The sequence below is a fragment of the Prionailurus viverrinus genome, chromosome B4 (genome assembly GCF_022837055.1).
Source record: "Prionailurus viverrinus isolate Anna chromosome B4, UM_Priviv_1.0, whole genome shotgun sequence".
Classification (NCBI taxonomy): Eukaryota; Metazoa; Chordata; class Mammalia; order Carnivora; family Felidae; genus Prionailurus; species Prionailurus viverrinus.
In genome coordinates this window covers 32523032-32537155 of record NC_062567.1, presented here as the reverse complement: position 1 = coordinate 32537155, position 14124 = coordinate 32523032, and the positions used below count along the sequence as shown (strand labels likewise).

Below are 14124 nucleotides of genomic sequence, written 5' to 3'. Positions count from 1 at the left end.
CTTTTCCTCTCTATTTTGGACCCAATCTAGTTTTTTAAAAAATTTTCGAGTGTTTTTCTGGGGTAATGAAAAGCTTGTAGGGCATAGACATTGAGTCTCTTGTGCCCAGTGTATAATCTCTTCTATCCCTTCCCACCTCACCCTCCAGCCCCAGAGTGAGAGAGAAAGAAAGAGACTTCCTCAATTAATTGATATTCACTTTCTGGCCTAAATTATACTAGGTTCTCAGGTCCTCCAGTCTCCTCTTGGTGTTGTTTTTATAACTATAAAATATAAGAAGTGTTCTTTGAGAAATGTGGAAAATTTCTAAGTGTCCCAAACAGATGATATTAAATCAGTTACCACAGATCCTTTGGCAGAAGGGAGGATATAAATTCTAAATGTGATTGTGTCAACCAGCTCAGATTTTCAGAAGTGAAGAGTAAAGATGTGGGGAGGGCTGGTTCTTCCAGAGCCTCTGACTGCGACCTTTGTGTGGCTCTGGTGTAATGTAGATGATGGATTTTCCTCTTGCTCCAAAAAAGAGACTTGTGCTGGATGTAGCCATGATGGAGGTGCCTCACAGGCACTGTGTGCAAATATTGTGCCTGAGGGGAGCAGAGTGAAGAACTGACTTGGGTGACAAGAGGCAGAATTTTAAAAAGGAGAGGAAAGCTGGGGAAAACCCCTCTAGGGCCAGGGACCTGGCTCATCCAAGACCTTCAGGTAGGGTCCAGGAAATGGAAGCAGGAAGACACTCTGCCATGTGGGGACACCATGGCTTCCTCTTTAGGGACTGAAGCTGGGCTCTGGCTATGCTTCCCAAGATGGGGGCACCAGGTCTAGCTTCCAAAGGGCCACTTCTAGGAGGGGCCTGTTACTCATCTGGAAAACTCTATCAACACCTTGAGTGGGAACCTGTAGGGGCGAGGGAGAGGGGGGAGCATTTGGCTATCCTCAACCACAGTGATTTACCTGACATAAGAAAAACTAAAATGAAGCATCATGAATTGTGACAGGCCCCGTTAATGTGACACACTCATTAAGAGCTCTGATAACTAGTGATATTTAAAGAAGGGGAAAAAACCCTCATAAAAAGACATGAAGGGATTTACTACAGGAAAAGAAAATATAGATCCCTTGAGATGACTGATACAAGAGAACAAAGGAGGTCATGAAAGTGGCTGCCTTTGATCAAGGTGAGAGCCAGAATCTTCAAGGTTGGGCACAGGTACTTCTGAAACCCAGGAGAAGCATCTTTTGGGTCATGCCTGGTGTTTCTCCATTAAGCAAGTAGTACATTCAACCAGAACTTGCTCTTTGTTAATGGAGTGGAATCCCCTTTCTACACTAAAAATGAGATTATGTAAAATCTAAAATTTATTTGAAAGAGGGAGGGCTTTTTTGTGTGCCTGATGCATTACCATAAAATGACACTGTCTTACTCCTTATTGCCTAATTAGTAATATTGTACTTCTGTGTGAAATGATGTGTTTAAACATTGCCAATCGATTTAAACAAAAGAATTCAAAATACTGTAGGATGGAGCACAGTGAAACATTCCTGCCAGCCAGTGTTCTCCCAGGGTAAGGTTTTTGTCATTTCAAGGTATGCCTGTGCAACAGGAACATAGCAGAAGAGTGAAGTTTCCTTCAGTTTCCCAGTCCTCACCGTGTTTTCTGACCTTTCCATTTCCTTCATCCAGGGCTTAGCTGGTCCTAGGGCTGTAAAAAGTTTTAGGGTCTTATAGACTTAGCTGGATATTGGGCTTAGTGTGATTTATCATTCATTTTTTCATTCATTATACACTTAGTGAAGACATATATAAACTATGGGTTCTAGGTATTAAAGACATAGAATGAGGATAATAGAGTTCCTTTCCTTTAGGAGGTCAGCCCAGTGGGAAAACAGATGTTCTTGTGGAAAATTGAAATATACCCTGGTCAGCAAAGAGGATGGTAGAGAGATGAGCAGATTTCATGGCAACCTTGAGAAAGAGTGTAGTAGAATAGCCTGCCTGCTGTAACAAATAACCCCCAACTCTTGGTGGCTTAACAGGATAAAGGTTTATTTCTTCTATCACAGTCCAACTTAGATTGGCAGCGTCGTGATAGGGGACATTCAGGGATTCAGGGTTCTTCTGTTTAGAGGCTGTGCCATCCCTTGGGCCTGGAAATTTTCCTTTGGAGCCCCTGAATCTGGGCTGACAGATAAGAGATAATAAGGGGCATGAAGGGTTGTACCCGAAGTTTTAAGGTCCAGGCCTAGAGGTGGGGCTCATCATTTCCTACATGTTCCATTGGCTAGAAAGCAATTCATGGCCCTGCCTCCTGCAGGGGAGTCTGGGAAATATGGTCTGACTTTGTGCTCATGTGGAAGAGGAGCAGGTTTGGTGAACATTAGTGCCACATTCACTGCAAGGAGCAACTGCTGCCCACCCCCCCCCCCCCCCCCCCCGCCCCGGGAAGTCAGAGCAGCTCCATGAAAAGTGAGTACTGAGGGTGGGTGGAGTTTGCCACATAAAGATGTTGAGTGTTGGTGCCAGGCCAGGAGGGAGTAGGGGTGTGAGAAGAGTACCTCAAGGAAAGGAAGTGGAAATAACTTGGATTTGTCTTCAGATAGAGCTGGATTTAAACACTGGCCTACAACTAGCAATGGTGTGACCTTGAGCCTGGTCCCTGTGTGTCCCAGGTGTCAGCTTCAGCTCTTCATCCCATGCCCTCTCCCAGATTGTGGGCATTAGGGACTTGCCTTCTACAGTCCCTGCTGGCTCCAGTGTCAACCACAGTCACTTTCTCTGAGTATGCCCTTCTCCCTGCTCTGGACAAACCCTGACATGGACCTGTTCCCCTTCTTTGAGTTATACACACACACACACACACACACACACACACACACACACACACACAGACGCTCCAGTCCCACACAAGGTTTTTATGAGTATATCAGCCTGTACTCAGGTTTTGGGAAGCTAAAGGGAGTTCACATCATTGTAATGTAAATATTGAATGTTTGAAGTTTCTGTGCTTAGAAAGTCCTTCCGACATTTTTGCCTACCCAGGCCTTACAGTTTTAATGTATTTCTTGCCCTTTCTATTTCTCCCCCTCTACTGCCCCCAAACTACTTGAACATACTCTCCTCATTTTTATTATGCAGAGCAGTTCAGCTCTATATAGTCCCTAAACTTAGAGCTTTCCTCTGCACATCCACTGATGTGCTTTCCCACACAAGGGGCCATATCCACTGATGTGCCTTCCCACATGATGGGCCATCTGATGGGGATCTGACCCCATCTTCTTGGATGAGGGAAAAGGGGTGGTAGAGAGACTCATTTTTCCATTGCTTCAAAGGCAGAAGCAGATGGCGTCAATTTTTGTTTTAAGTAACTTTTTCTTTCTTTTATATACAATTTCACTAAGGATCAGATGGGAATGTTGCCACCCAAATTGCAAGGTTGTTGTGAGAAATAAGATAATATATGAAAATGTGTAATATGGTGCCTGGCACATAGCAGATCCTCAATTAAAATGCAGCTGTCACTCCTCTCCCGCCCACCCTCAGAGTCACAGGGTATTAAAAGGCACAGTGCTGTGTGGTCAGTGACACTGACCTAGATGGGTCAAGGGGACAGTGTGTGATGGGGAGTCGTGAGAGCTGGAGCTGCAGAGGGGGAGTGGGGCCAAACAATTTCATGCCGTGCTTTTATCCAAGGAGATGGGCCTTTGTCCTCTGCATTCAGAATTCAGAACTTAGCACATTAGATATAAATGGGAGGAGAACCTTTTAAAATAGCCGTCTGTTTGAGCAGAAGTCTTTTTACTGAGATTCAAGATGTGGCTCCAAGTAGGTTTAAATTTGCAGAGCACATGCAGAAGCTGGTTTGTTGCTCTAGGATGCCACACCTGCAGTTAGGGCAGACATAGTGTGTCCTCCCACATGAGCTGCAGCTTATTGGCCCTGTCTGGAAGACCCGGCTGAAACTTGTTACCCTGAGGAGCTGGTTTGCATGACAGATCCTGCAGGGAAATGGCTGGCAGAGCTGGAGGGTTCACGTACTCTCCCAGCAGCCTGCTCTTTGTGAGAACCCCATGCCTTTACTTCTCTTTGAGAGGTAGAGGAAGAGAGGCCCAGGCAAGCTAAGCAGCTGACACAGTCAGGCATGTGCTGCAAGGATCAAAACCCTTTCTCCTGCCACTCCCCCAGTCTCCCAGAGCTAAGAGTGGCCCTGGCCCATCCAGCAGAGGGTCTTCTCCTGCAGCAGTCTCTTGACAAGTCTTTGGGGCAATCCAACCTCTGCCACAACACCTCTAGGAGTGGAAATCCATTTGGGGATATCTGTAATCCTGAAAAAGGGTTTTCTTAGAGCTGTCTTCCTTTATCTTTTACCTGTTGCACTTCATTTTGCCATCTGGAGGGGAAAAGGGTATTCTCCCTTCCTTAGGAAATCCTTGTTGATACCAAAGACAGCTCCCATGTGTCTCTTGGTTGTCTTGGTTGTCCCTTAGGCTAACAATCCTCTTCACTGCACCCTTTCCCTGCAGTCCTGGCCACCTCATCTGAACTCTGCTGTTTGCCTTTGACCCACAGTTCCTCAGCTCTACCTGGCCACAGGGATGAGAGACTGTTGCTTCCCCTTAGGACAGCATAGCCTGAGATTATATACTGCCTTCCTCCTCCTCCCTCCTCCTTTTTGTCCTCCCCCTCCCTCCTCCTCATCCTCCCTCTCTCTCTCCTCTTTCCCCATCTTTCCTCCTCCCCCTCCCTCCTCCTCTGCTTCATTCTCCCCCTCCCTTTTCCTTTCCTCTTCTTTCCTCCCTCCTCCTTCCTTCCTCCTCCTCCTCCCTTCTTCTCTCCTCTCCCTCCTCCTTGTTCTCCTCTCACTCCTCATCCCCCCTCCCTCCTCCTTCCACATCACATTGTTTACTTGTGTTGAAACTTTAGGCAACTGGAATTCCTCAGTCATTTTTCATGTGTAGTGGTAAGTTTTGTTTCTCTCTTTCTGTCCATGGACAGTTTCTTCTTTTGGAGATTTCCTGGTAAATGTTTTTCCTTGACACACTTGGCCCCTTTTGGGGCTTCTTTGCTTGTCCCCCCCCCCCCATTCCTGCTCTGTGATATTCTTATTTTCTTTCCCACTATGAATGCTGTGTTTCAGTGACTGGAGGAGTTTTTGGCCTATTTGATGAACCTCTTATGCTCCCTTATGCTCCCTGTAAACACTTATGCTCCCTTTGATTCTATCCCATTTTCCCATGCAGGAACACTCATTCCCTAAGTCCTGACTGGCCAGTGAACACCTATGGGAGGTGTCACTGGGTTTCTTGCCCTCATAGGAGCACAGTGTTCATCAGGTTCTATCCTGCAGCCTACACTGGCATATCTGAAAATTCCATCATTGTAGAAGTAGGAATACTTTCCAAACAAAGGTCCTGTGAGGACACCTGGGGACACTGTATTCCCAAGAGCAAACACTGACTACAATGTCTTTTTGGCTATCATGGGATCTGGTAGAAAACTTTCAAGTTACCAAAATAGAGAATATGTTCTAATGTCTTGCAAATGAACCAAATACACTTCCCTTAATGGGAGAAGAGATGTGTGTGTGTTTTTTTTATCACTGATAATAATAGCAGAGATGACAGTAATAGTTATTACTTGCCTGGCACTGTGCTCTGTGTTCTACACACCTTTGTCATTTAGTCCATACAGCAACTAATGAGGAGTGAGTATGCATATCTGAAAGCCTGGAGGGGTCATCAGACCTGCCCTGATCACACGGCTAGAGAGCAGAGCAGTGGAGCCAGAGCTCCCTGTAACCAGCAAGTCATGTTTCCCACAGGACAGTTGGGATCATGGCTGTGCCAGTGTTGCTGCCACTTGGGGGTGAGTCTCTGGGCCTTAGTTTCTCCCGTGGTAAAGATGGGATCAGATTAGATGTGCTTAACAGTGTTATCAGCTATATATGTCTATGATTTGATATCTGTGTTATTTCAGAGACAGCTTCCTTTGGGAAACATTGTTGTCACAAGAAAAGAAAATTGCCTTCTGTCAAAATGTTTTCTAGTCTCGGACACAGTGAATGGGGTTAGCACCAGAGGTAGAAAGCCATTACTACAGGAAGCAGGGTGGAGATGAGGCTTAGGATGGGTGGATGGGCCAGCATCCTAAACTGAATAGGGACATAATTCTTCGGGAGCCACAAAATTATGCATCTGATTCTGTCCCCTGCAATTCAAGCCTGCTAGAGGTAGTGAATGTCAGACTGGTGAGGATCTTCCCCTCGGCCTCAGACTCAGAAATTCATATGTCAGGTCAGGAAGGGGACCCCAGCACCATTTAGCACCCCCTTCATTTTATGTCAGCATACTTGGAACTCTCAGCCCTTAGAGGACAGAGACCTCTGAGGCCATATGTTCCAAACTCCCAAAGAATCTCTGACAGAGGAGACTTTAGATCAGGGGGGCCTCATACTCTGTGCCCCCTCAGGGGTACCATCCCTGATAAGTACATCTTCAAGAGCCAGCCTTGGTAGAGCAGGGCTTCCTTTTGGAACTTGTAAGACTCTTTCAGCCTCTCTTCCAGTAGTTCATCTGTCAGGCTGGTTAGTAGGACAAGGAGTCCGGAACCCTCCTGTTGTTTCAGGAAGCTCCTCTTGTCCATCTATCCTGAATACCTGTGATTTGCCAGCTCACTCTACAGTTCTTAGTGGGAATTAATGAATCCGGGATTCTTTGCTACTTCTCAGGTGATAAATTGTGATAAAGTGTAGTCAAGATCTCCTAGCCTAAATGTAATGAAAGCCTAAATGAAGTACCATTGGTAAGATATTTTGAGTCATACACACAAAAATAATTTATTGGCAATCCCCAAATTTTGAACTGTTCTTTTATTCATTGTTAGCTTGGTGTTTTAAACTTAGAAAATTTTAAATGGCATTTAGATTTCTGGGCTGGCCTGTTTAACCCATAATACAGCTGAAACACTCTATAGTTACCATGAATCACAGTGGAAAATAATATTTTTGTAAATGAGTAGTATAGAATTGCAGTTAGACTCCCTCTATATCGAACTACTTTTGGAAAGCCGTCAGCAGTTTCCAGCCAGAACAGAAACACATTTAACACTGAAGTGTAAAAGCAGGATGTCCGATTAATCTTTACTCTGATAAGAGGGAAGTGAGGAAGAACTGAGAGTTTACTGGGTATTTACATGGTCCAGGCAAGCAGCAAGGAGAGCAGTGTGGTTCAGGGTTCTTGAGGCTGTGGTAGGTGTAGCCCTTATGGTCTCCTGTAAACATTTCTTCCTGGGTATTTTTTTCTAAAATTTTTAGTTTTATTTATTTATTTATTTTGTGAGAGAGAGAGAGAGAGAGAGAGAGAGAGAGAGAGACATGAACCAGTAGAGAAGGGACAGAGAGAGAAAGGGGGACAGAGGATCTGAAGGAGGCTCTGCGCTGACAATGGAGAGCCTGATGTGGGCCTCGAAGCCATGAACCATGAGATCATGACCTGAGCCACCAGGGTGCCCCCTGAGTATTTTAAATATCACCTAGCCCAGCAGGTCCAGAGCTGATAGGAACAAGGTGGGCAGCAGGAAGGGAAGACTCCAGGGCTTCTATAGTTTTGAGCAGGACAAAACCTGTTAGCAGCCTGCCTTCTGGTTCAGAATGGATGGGCTGGGCTTGCCCAGTGAAACATATTCTGGTCCTTTTTAGGTCAGCAGTCCCATGGCCAGCAGTATATCCAGAGCTGGCTTTTTACCAGGCACAGCCTGGCCCAAAGCACCCCTTCCTTCAGGGGCACCATCTTGCTCTTCTAAGATGGGAGATGGGAGCTAAAGCTGTCAGAACAAGGAGATTGCAGCAAGGTACCTCACTACAGCCCAGAACGCCTACCCTATCCCCTTAGGAAATTTAAATCCTACCACTCTTTCGGCTGCTCTTCTCTATCAAGACATGTAAATCGAGATTCCCAATTTAAGAATTTATCCCTTCTTCCCTGGGTGGATCTCTTCCCCACCCTCTACCTCTCTCTCTCCCTTTCGTTCCCTTCTCTCTCCACTCTACCCCTCCTCCCTCGCCCTCTCTCTTTCCTCCCAGTCCCTCTTTCCCTCTTTTTCCTCCTCTCTCCATCTCTCTCTGTCCTCCCTCTCCCCCTCTCCAGCTTCCCTGCTTCTTGACTTTACTAAAGCTACTCACTGACCATTGGAAATGCCCAATTAAATCCTGAGTGCTGTGTGACTTAAATTCAAATTGTACCCCAGGAATTCTGACACAGTCTGTGTTTCCCATTGATTTAAAAAATTAAGACTCAGTGATATAATGTAATTCATTATTATGTAATAAAAGCCTATTATGGATTGTAATTTTTCAGTGACTAACTCAATTTTACTTATTAGTGTTCATTTAAATCTTAGCTTATTATATGTTCAATACTACAAGTATTAGAACCATCTTTCTTCAAAAATCAGCCATTTGGATTTTTTCATCAGTTTAGACAAGACTTTCCTCCTCCCTCTTCCTCCAAAAACATTCAGGTAGGTGAGATTTTCCTACATTCAAGTCAGTGATTGAATAGGACCAAACTGGAGGATGATTAAATTTGGAACCAGAAGCACCAAACTGAAATGAATTTTATTAATTTCAAAATCTGACATTTTTGAGGACCCTTTAATAGAACCAGGGCTTCTGTAAATAACCACCCAGTGAATCAGTTCCGTGCAGAAACAAACCTGTATCTTGAAATGCAACTTTAGATAATTTTCAAACCAAGCTGCAATTTCATTAGGAAGGTTCCCCTGATTTACATTTTCTGGGTTTAGTAAATTCAATTCAAATTTATTTCCTCCTAAATGAATTTTTACTACTGGAAGGCCCTTGTATGGAAATGATCTTCTATCATTATGTGGTTTGCCTGCCCCTGAGGGTGAGATGGCCTTGATATTGGAGTGGCAGCCAGGGCTTGGAGAGGACTGGAATTACCTTTCAAGGCTGCGTGTGTGTATACACACACACACACACACACGGCTGAAACAGGAGTAAAGGACACGCTCAAGAAAGAAGGTGCTTGTGTTTGTGCCTGTGTTCTTTAGGACAAAATATTCAGATCTGGCCGTTCTGCTGAAAGCATCTTTGAAGGCAGCAGGGGCCAGGACCTGGGGATCTGCCTGCCTGTTTTCCTCCCCACCTGGCTCTCTCCCCACCTCTGCCTCCCCTGGAGAAGTGGCTTCTGAGGAGGTATGCCGCCAGAAGAGCGCCTGATCTCTGTTGAACCAGAGGCCTCCCCTCAGAGGCTATGTGGATGTGTTCCTCAGGCATAAGAATGACTCACCATGTAATGATTCCCTACAACTCCGTATACTGTAGGCCCCACACGTGTGGGGGAGTGGTACTCTCAGTGTCGCACAGTGGCATTGAGTTCCTCCATTACCAAACTGTGAAGACTTCAGTTTTAAAAAACAGCAATTGAACCACGTTTGGTAGAAAAGGTAAATTCTGCAGTGTCTTTGATAGAAACTCCTCATTTTCTACCCTGCAGCTCTCAGGTTGCACCAGGGGGAGGAAGTCAGAGGTGGGAGGTGGGAAGGTCAGATGAGGGATCCTGGTATTAAGGGAAGAGGACGGAGGACCTGCCTACTAAGCCCTGTGTCCAGGGTTGCTCTGGCGGGCATTCATTTTGACAAGGCCAACAAGAGGTGACATACAGAGCAGCATATTTATTCCATGTGATTCTTAGTCTTCAAGGTGAGGGATGCATTTTGATGTTCTGTTAATTGTTTTCAATCATATATTATAGTGTATTATCCAAAAATCTTTTCTAAACTTTTCCTGAAGCAAATGTAAGCTCTTGTAAGTTAGGTATTAGTTGCGTAAAGTCATTTCTCCTGAAGCTTGTGAGTTTGTCCCTTTTGACCTTCAACAAGTGGCTCCACATTGTTCTATCACTCCATCCTGCCCATCGTCTCCTGAGGGGCTTAGAGGCATGCATCCTCCCGATCCTCTGTGCTCTAACATCTTTGGTGTGGCAGCTCTGTCCTCAGAGACCTCCCCCGAAATCGTAAGATGGCTCTACCCATTTCACACATCCCAGGCAGAAGCAGCAATGTCCAGGCCACAGGAGGCATCTTCCCCGAGTGTGTCTTAAGAATGAGGACGCTTCCCCCAGAAGTGTCCAATACACTCCACCATTTCTCCGGGCCAGGAATTGGTCAAATGTCCCTTTAGCAAGGAGAATGGGATTTCCTGACTGGTTTAGATGAATTAGGATTTACCTCCAACACTGGGATTGTGGTATCACAACCAACCAGAAACTGGGCTTTGCCAGCCAGTGAGCAGGAGTGATAGCTTTTAGGCAGGCAGTGATACTGATTTCATCATTGGTCTTCCTGGCAGGGACTTAGAGGGTACCCACCACCTGTTTGTTTATTCATTTTAAGAGTTCACCTTTAAAAAAAATTTTTTTAATGCTTATTTATTATTGAAAGACAGGGAGAGACAGAGCATGAGCATGGGAGGAGCAGAGAGAGGGGGAGATACAGAATCAGAAGCAGGCTCCAGGCTCTGAGCTGTCAGCACAGAGCCCGATGTGGGGCTTGAATTTACAAAATCCGAAATCATGACCTGAGCTGAAGTCAGACACTTAACCGACTGAACCACCCAGGTGCCCCTAAGAGTTCAGCTTTTTATTGAACACGTTATAAAAGAGGTTTAGTCAGACCAAAGCCCATGTCATCATCAAACTTCAGATTCTTCTCTCTTTGCTTCTGCCTTCTTCTCAGCTGGGGCAGCAGTGGTAGAGCGGTCAGGGCCTCTGCTGGTGCCGTGCCAGCTGCTGGGACAGGTCCACCAGCCCCTACCATGCAGACAAGGCTCCTGATGTTGACATCGGCCAGAGCCTTTGCAGACAGGCCTGGCCACAAAGGTTTAACACTTAACACCTGCTGCTTTCATGAGGACATTGATCTTATCCTCCGTTTCTGTCACCTCATTGTCATGCAGAATGAGGGCGCTGAGTAGATGCAGGTGAGCTCCAAAATGGAGGCCATGGTGTGGGTGCGTGCTAGTCTCAGGGTGAAGTGGGGGACCCACCCCAGCACGGCCTCAGCTTCCTCAGAAGGACTGAACACCTTAGCGGCAGCTGCTGAAAAGTGATACTGACCATTTACGTTTTTCTAGTCTTTTGTCACGTGCAAAAATATGTGTTTTTTTTTTCTGTTTAAGTTGTAATGATTAGAGAAGTTATTCAGTGCTGACCTCGGGCCTCTGTTTCTTCTTGCCTGAACTGGACAATGTGGATTTTAGAGTTGGAAGCCCTCTAAGAACATGCAACTCACAAGCACCTGGGTGGCTCAGTCAGTGAAGTGTCCGACTTCAGCTCAGGTCATGATCTTGTGGCTTGTGCTTTCGAACCCCACATTGGGCTCTGTGCTGACAGCTCAGAGCCTGGACCCTGCTTCAGATTCTGTGTCTCCTATCTCTGTCCCTCCCCTGCTCACGCTCTGTCTCTCTCTTCTCTCTTTCAAAAATAAACGTTTAAAAAAACCATGTAGCTCAATCTTTCATTTTACAAATAGGGACACTGAGGCTCATGCTGCTAGGGACTTGCCTGGTGGGTGTCTCATAGCTGGTTTAGCTGAGCATGCCTGTGATGGCTTGTCTCTCATTTCATGGTTTTTTTTCTACTTTCACGATGCTCCAGCCTCTTTCTGTCCATGTAATCAATGCTATTGTGCACTTTTAAGCTTTTCTCTCTGTTAAAACCTGTGCGAGAACCGAAGAACTAGAGAACAGTCATTTATAGCTCAGCATGAATATTAGATACTTCATATTTTAAGTCTGCTCTTGAATCATTTAAAGACATTTCAAGCATTTATTAACAGAATGAGAATTATTTTGGGGGTAGGAGACCTTTACTTCTCTTCCCGGTCCTTCAGAATGAAACTGGTACCTCGTCTGCCTTCTTGCTCCTCGAAGGCAGAACCATCTCAGGAGCTACAGCAGAGAAGAGAAAGGGACCTTGCTTCACATGAGGAAAGTGTCCTGCTGGACACCATCCTTAGACCCTTCATTTAATCTAAAAATGTTTTGTGTGTAAAGTACAAGCTCTGTTGTCTTCTGTAAGCAGAGGGTGAGGTGGGTGAGGTGAGGCTCATGGATAAAGGGCCATAGGTCCTTAGAATGCTCCGGGTCCCAGAGATGAAGACATCTGTCTGACAAAGTCCCCCATGTCTCACAGTCCAAGACAGACTTCTCTTCTCCATAAACAGATGCTTTTAAGTGCCTGATCATAGAAGCCTAGGAAGTGGCTGTTTGTACTACCAAAGTTTTTTTTTTTTTTCTATGCAGATAAAATCATCATGGGGATCCTATGAAAGGAGTATGTCAAGTATTTACCTGGAGTATCTCCCCTGGAGTATTTAGAAAATGACTTGATTTCCACACTGAGTAGTGCTTAAAGTGAGACATACATAGTCTTTCCCTTAAAGTGACATGCCTCTGAACTATTAGGTCAGAGATGTAGTTAGGCTATTAGGTCAGAGAAGCAACAGGCTAGTACCAAGAAGGTCCTGTCTCTGAGCTGTCCTCCCCGTTGCCACCAAGTGCCATGGTTACTGCCTTGTCTTCTTCCCCTCAGGGTAGCTCTTGCTCAGTGCTGAGGCCATTCTTTGTTAGGGTCTGTGTCACCCACTGCAGGGTGTTTAGAAGCCTTGGCTTTCACCCCCACTTAAGTCCCCACCCAGGTATGGTGACACCTGGAAGGACCTCTGCTCACCTCAAACCACCTCGTACGGGGACATAATTCTCCTGGTTGAGAAGGTCCATTCAACACAGAACCAACTAGAAAGTTAGAATTCTGGGGCCTGACTTAGTCATATGTCTAAGCCTGTCTCTTCCTCTGTTTTTAGGGCAGTTTTCTGAATCTAGAGAAGGAGGACATTTCTTTCTGCTCACCTGGCTGCTGACATTATAGCTTCAGTCAGCAAAAAAATGAAATAAACATTGATTATCATCTCCCCCTTCTCTCCACACACCCATGGGGCGTTCACTCATGCATTATGGATGCATTTTCACACCAAAGAGATTGCTAAACAGAACCAAAGGGGGTAGCGTGGGGTATTGTGACTGGAAGACCTTCACAGCAGGTCGTCTTCTTACCAAATCTCAGGGCCCAGGGCCCCAGGCTCTGTTCTTCAATGCCCAGGCGGGCATGTGACGTCTGCACAACCACCACTTCAAAGCGGGATGCAGGGTTAGGGATGCTTGGCAGTTTCTTGGACATCAGACAGCACTTGCAAAACAAATTTGGTGAGTTATGAATGAATCAGAACCAGACGAGTTAGTTACATTTCTCTCAGAATGCATATTTAAAACTTCTTACACACACACACACACACACACACACACACCAAAGAACATTCATCCCTTCCCAGGGGAAGGGGTGTTGGTCACATGTATTGGAGGGTTTGCAAAGCCAGTGTAGTTTTCCAACCCATGACATATCTGCATTCTCATCCCTTCCCTTTTTCTGGGCACCAGTCTTCCTGGTAGGAGGTTATCCATTTGGGCCCCTTTAAAGGACTGGGTGAAACCAGGTGACAGCCTTCTGCAAATTCAACTGGGAAACCTCTGTATGTAGAAGTTCAAGGTACCCTCCCACCACCACCCTGAGAGGCTGGGTTCTCACAGTTCCGACATGGAGATAGACTTGTGGAGGCGGGGTTTGGGAGGTGGCAGGTCATGGTGCTTACAAGGAGGAAGCCGACAACCCAGAGGTGCTCACTCTTAATTTGGCTTTCTCTTTCTTATCCTTCTATTTAGGTCTCATTAAATGTCACTTCATTTGACAAGTCTTCCCTAAGCTCCTATTCTAAATCCTCTTTCCTGTTATAACCTTTTATCTTGCCCTGTATTGCCCTTTTATCTTGCTCTTGTCTCTTGTAGAACTTAAAACAATTTGTAATTACATTGATTTGTATGATTGTTGGTCACCCCAGTAGATCATAAGCTGGGTGAGGTTGAGAACCTTATTTATCTTCTCGCCATTGTCATATCCCCAGTTCTTAGCCCATTGCTGGCATGTAAGAAATAGTTGTCAGATGAGTAAATGGTGATGGTAGACTCCTCTTGGGTTGATGTTTTTGAATAA

At 45.5% G+C, this 14124-nt stretch overlaps 1 protein-coding gene and 1 pseudogene across 13 annotated transcripts in view; one reads left to right on the top strand and one right to left on the bottom strand.

The window, feature by feature from the left end:
- Window positions 1-14124, top strand: part of CACNA1C (calcium voltage-gated channel subunit alpha1 C) — a 662670-nt gene that overhangs the window by 135789 nt on the left and 512757 nt on the right. The window lies entirely within an intron of this gene.
- LOC125169772 (60S acidic ribosomal protein P1-like) lies at window positions 10673-11023 on the bottom strand (annotated as a pseudogene).